This window comes from Kogia breviceps, chromosome 4 (assembly GCF_026419965.1).
Source record: "Kogia breviceps isolate mKogBre1 chromosome 4, mKogBre1 haplotype 1, whole genome shotgun sequence".
NCBI lineage: Eukaryota > Metazoa > Chordata > Mammalia > Artiodactyla > Physeteridae > Kogia > Kogia breviceps.
In genome coordinates this window covers 167,245,268-167,251,267 of record NC_081313.1, presented here as the reverse complement: position 1 = coordinate 167,251,267, position 6,000 = coordinate 167,245,268, and positions in this window count along the sequence as shown.

The window sequence follows — 6,000 nt, the reverse complement described above, 5'->3', positions numbered from 1 at the left end:
TAAACTGGTACAATGTCTTAGAAGGACAATTTGGTAAATGCTATCAAAATTTAAAATATACTCTTAGGAACCTACTTTACAAATAGAATCATTCATGTGTGCAAAGAAGCAGGCAAGGTATTTAATCTCTCTGTGCCTTGACTTCTTCATCCACAAAATGACAATAGCACCTGCCACCTAGATTTATTCTGAAGGTTAAATAACAATACAGGAAAACATATTATATGAAACATATTATATGAAACAGTGTCCAGCACTTGTTAAAAGCCCAACAAATGTTAACTGCTATCATTAAGATCATGATATTATTTGCTGCATTATTGGTAGCAAGAGTAGAAACACCCTAAATGTTCATCAACTGTGGGCTGATTAAGTAAATTATAGTGCGTCCATACAGTGGAACATTATTCAGCTGTTAAGATAGATGTACGTAAAAACCAGCTTAAAGGTATACTGTTAGGTGAAAAAGGCATAGTGCCGAAACATCTATATGGCATGTTAGTATTTGTGTAAAATGCGTACCCACCAACTTACATGCTTCCATACATATGCTTATAAATGGTGGCTCTGGGCAGGTAAACTGAGGACTGGGGATCAGAGATGAGAGTGAGATTCCATTGAAGGATATACATACCCTTTTGTGCTGTTTGAACTTGTTACCATGTGTATTAGATGTATGCATAAAGGAGAAGAGGGGGAGTGAAGGGGAAGAGTTGGGAGGGTGGAAAAAAGCTCTCGTCCCATAGCCCTGCCGACTCTTTTTCTAGAACAATCATAGAGACCAATCTTCTCTATACAGACCAGCAAAACCATGACAGTATCCACCATTTACGGCGTGCTTGCTATGTGTCAGACCCCGCACTAAGCCATCTCCATGCCCTAACATGGTTAATCCTCACAGCAACTTCACGGGGCACCTGAGACCCAACGGGACCAAATGACTAGCCTGAGGTCGCAGCTAGGAAGCAGTAGATTCCGGATTTAAACATGGATCTGAGTATATCGAGAGTTCATGCTCTTAAATCCTGGGATGGAGTGCTTCCCACAGGTTCCTCCCAAGGGGCTGGTGGTGGGAAAGTTCATGACTGTCACCATTTGTCCTGAGTGAGGATGGGAGACAGAGGCATTTTAGTGCTGGCTTCTCTTGTCAGAAATATATTTCCTGGGGAAAAAAAAAAAAAAAGTCTCCGTCCTATAGTGTGCCTTTGGCTTTCTTTTCTCTCACGAGTGCTAAAGTACAGCATATTCTTCCCAGGGTGGCCTGGGATGGGTGGGACCAGAGGGAAGCAACATCCTGTGATTGTGAAGCCAAGCCTTCATCACCAATACCTCCCCACCCATTCCTGCAGATCCTTCAGAGCAGAGCCTGGGACTAGAATTCTCCATCCTTGTACGTGATTTCTCCTGGGCGAAGCACAAAGGGCACTGGGCCATGTTAGAAGTATATACGTTCCTCAGTATAAAGAACTTGCCCACCTCCTCTCTGTGGGCTGTGTGGTCAAGGGCAAGTGTGTCTCTGCATGCGAGGATGGCTTTGAATGCCTCCTCTGTTTTCTGTTTCCCCTTCTGTTGGGCCCTGGTGTGTGGAAATTTCCTACAGGGGTGCCTGGTTTGCTTAAAGACCTTGGGTGGGACCCCAGACAGTTCTGGGTCCTCTTTTTGTGGGGCGTGGACAGGGATTAGCAGGTGAGTGCTGCGGTTAACCACAAATCTTCATTTTCTTCAACAAAAATGATTAAGAAGGTAGTAAAACACTCTTCTGAGAGCTGAGGCAGATAGGAATAAGGAGAAGGAAATATGAGATTCATCCAGATACTGAGCTAAAAGAATGAGAAGTGAGAAGGCTTGAGTGGAGGGGATCAGTTCAGCCCTCATGGAAGCAGCCCTCCCGGCTTGGACTCTTTCCGTTGTTGGGAAGAGAAGCTGGTGGGAGAGAGAGCCCAGGGAGTGACCTCAGGGCTGTGTTGTGGCCTCACCTCACTGCTCCCCATGTCCACTTCTTGGCAGATTTCACAGGTCATCAGACACCACCTTTGCACTAAGTCCCCCTTACTTATCAGCCCCGTGGAGGGGTAAGGGGCGCAGTGCTGGAATCCTCAGCTGCATGAATTACATTCTCGGGTTACTTCATCTCTCAAATAGAAGCAAAGATACTTCCCAGAGACCTGTGGTTTGGGGCTGAGCAGGGTAACTGGCTAGAACAAACACTCAATAAATAGTTCCTGCTATTGTTATTATTATTACTATTCTTTTTCCTCTCCTTTCAGCCTCACACAGCCTGGAGGAAGTAGTTCAGAAAGAACATTTCAGAGTTTCTACCCACATGACAGAGTCTTCAAAAAGATCAGAAAAATGTAGATAGGAAAGTGTCTTCTAGCTTCCACCCTTGAAGCTGTACCCGCTCCAGAAATAAGAATTGGAAATGCTTTGAATGTGGGAGGTCCTCCTGCTTTCCTGCTATTCCCATGATCTGCATCTAGCCTTCATTTTCCTTTATTCTTTAAATTTTTTAATTGTCATCTCTGTCATACATCCTGAAAAGTATCGAAAACATTATGTACCCTATGAATCAAGGTTTGCAAACCCTAACGTTTCAATGACTTCACTCAAAAGAACTTTCTTTCGTTGTAAAGTCAAAACGGGTAATCCTGAACAGTGACAGTGTGTGGGAAGGGGAGCCCTCTGCTCCAGGGTGTGGCTCAGGGATCCAGAATGATTGCATCTCCACCATCTTCATCACCAGGCTTCCAAGGGTACCCTGGAGATCAACATCCAGGCAGAGATGTAAGAAGACAGAGTGGTTTCACGGGTCAGGGCTGGAAGTGGCACACAGCACTTACTCCTATGTTCCATGGCCCAGAACTCAGTTTCACGGCCACGTTCACTGCAAAGGAGGCTGGGAAATGAGGACTGTGCGTGTTTCCCAGAGGAAGAGGAAAGAGCTAGCCAGCCTCGGCACATGTGCGTTTTAAAGCACACCTCCACGAGGTCACCTACCATGTCAAACTTCAAGAAAACTTAAGTGTTCCTTTCCTATCACATGCCCTTCCTCTCCCTCAAAAGTAACCACTCTTCTGAGTCTCCGGATAATCCTGTTTTTCTTTGTAGTTTTCTACTTATATACTCATTCCTGGGTCTTTCATTTGGAAAAGAAAAAAAATTAAGCTTTTTTTTTTTTTTAGGTTTCTCTTTAAAAACACTTTCCATTGGTGACAAGATTCTTTCTATATGGATGCAAATTAATGCACAAGAGTAGTAGTCTTATCATTTAAAGAGCACTGACTAGTTCAGGCACTATGCTAAATGTTCTGCCTGGACTCTCACCTAATCCTCACCACCCTAAGAGGGAGGTACTACAATTATCCCTGCTTTCCAAATGAAAAACCCAAGCTTGGGAAGGTCACATGGCTAATAAAGGCAGGCCTGGAATTGATCCAAGACAGCAATCCAAGCTTTTAATCTACATCTTGTTGTTCTTGTCACCCAACATCCATTCTCCCCTCTCCTAGCAAATATACAACAATTTTTCTCTAAAAAACTACCCTGTTGCCCTTGCTCATCCACATGGTTAATATGGGATTTCATCCTTACTCCAAAAATGGGCACAAGATGAAGGCCTAGCCAGTTTTAACGTTGCATTCCCCTGGGCATGGTAATTGATTCAGGGGTGAGTATATGATTCAGCCAGCATCAATGAGTTGCAACGAGACCTTTGCAATAAGACTTTTCTTTGGCAGAGCCAAGAAATGGAGGAAAAAGAAACTGGAGCCTGATGATCTTTCTTGATACCCTGGATTAAGCCATGCCTGAAGTCCACACTGCTTTACTTTACATGAACCAATAAATTCTTTTTAAGGCAATTTAAGTTGGGCTTCGGACATTTAAATAGAGAGAGTCCAAACTTTTACACTCGTTGCCATTGAGAATGTTTGAGGAAGTGTTATTGAGGATAAAGCATCCTCAAAATGCCTTGATAGTTTATAGTGTTTATCATTTGAAGACTTAGATTAATTCCTCCATAAGGGATCTTTCCATCTTCTCCTCTCCTAACTAGAGAACACAAAAAAGAACCCTGCCCACCTGTAGAATAAGACTACTCACTCTACCCCCAGTCCCTAGAAATGGGGTAAGGGAGAAGAGCTTCCATGTGTGACAGTGGGCCAGTGTGGTAATTGATTCAGGAGATTCAAGGGTTTCAGTTTAAAGTGATAACAAAGCCAAAATTATTCTGAACTAATATATTTTTAAAGTCAAATATAGATCAAGAAGGACCCCAATTATAAAAAGAGTAACTTCCATCCTGACACTTAAAATCATTTCAATGATCTTTTTCAGCTACTAAATTGAGAATACGGGAATTGTTTCCTTCTTCACTTGAGATTACCCCACCCCTTTGCTCTCCTGGAGTTAGGAAAGAAAACATTCTCACTTCCAGTCCCTTGTTACCCATGTAGCAGCCTCTGCCTACTAGCCCCACCCACACTCATTGTTACCCTGGGAGCCTCCAGGCCATAAATCTACCCTTCAGCAAGAGTGGCCTATGGCTCACAGAGGCTCCCTGGGCTCCCTTGGCCAGCCCTGGCCAGATCCTCTGCCCAGTGAGCCTCCGGCCCAGGGTCCAGATTCAGGGAGGAACAACTTAGCAGGAAGAGATCCAAGTCCCAGGGCCAGCAGAACACAGCTGGCAGAGGACAGAGGCAAAGAATTTGACTCATGTTTTTCAAAAAAATTTTTAATTAAAATGTAATTCACATACCATAAAATTCACCCTATCAGAAGTGTGCAATTCAGTGGTTTTGAATATACTCAAAAGGTTGTGCAAGCATCACCACTATCTAATTCCCAAACATTTTCATCACCCCAGACAGAAACCTCATACCCATTAGCAAGTCAGCCCGGAAGGAAAACATGCCACTTCTACATTTCTAATTTGGGGATTTTCCCTTTCTCCTATATGGGAACGGGACGGAATAGCCTTCTCTTATTCATATTGGGGAGGATTAGATGGACACAGAAACTGATTGCTAATTATTCCCTTTCCCTTCTGCCTTGACATTCAAACACAAGAAAAAGAGGCCCAAAGAGGCAAGGCTTTCTGGGAACCAAGGAAACATCTATGACACATTGCAGTCGCCGGGAGAGAAATTCCCTCCTTAGATAAACTGGGGTTGTACCTGGGAATGGCTTTTTGCCTTTTGAGTGTTGGGACTAATGTGAGGCAAGCAAGGTGCCAGGGTAAAAAGTTAAAGAGGTCTTCTCGCTCTCAGAGTTGTGCGAGGGCAAGATCTATTACCAGCTGGCTGACTTTTATTCCTGATTGTATAAACCCCTGGAGATCGTGGGCAATTCAAGCGGAGGGAGGTACCTAAGAGGCAGACCTTGGGCTTCCTGCCCATCTGTCGTTTGAGGGCTCAAATTGGTTTTAATTTGAGTTAAAAAAATAAAGGCCAGGGCTTCCCTGGTGGCACAGTGGTTAAGAATCTGCCTGCCAATGCAGGGGACATGGGTTCGAGCCCTAGTCTGAGAAGATCCCTCATGCTGCAGAGCAACTAAGCCCTTGTGCCACAACTACTGAGCCTGCACTCTAGAGCCCGCAAGCCACAGCTACTGAAGCCCGCACGCCTAGAGCCCATGCTCTGCAACAAGAGAAGCCACTGCAATGAGAAACCCACGCGCCACAACGAAGAGTAGCCCCAGCTCGCCACAACTACAGAGAAGCCCGTGCGCAGCAACAAAGACCCAACACAGCCAAAAATAAAATAAATAACTAAATTAAAAAAAATAATAATAAAGGCCAAACCGCAGGTTTGAGAATTCGATCATAATCATTACTCCAGGGAAATGTGAATTGTCTTCTGTGTTCCATGATACAAACTTCAGGTGTGTGGATGTGGAGTTGGGTAGAATCAAGGGTAGAGGGAAGTGATTTAATGATATAGTGTGACATTAGCAGAAAAATGGGTCTACGTCTTGCTGGTTAAATGTGCTTTCATTACCATG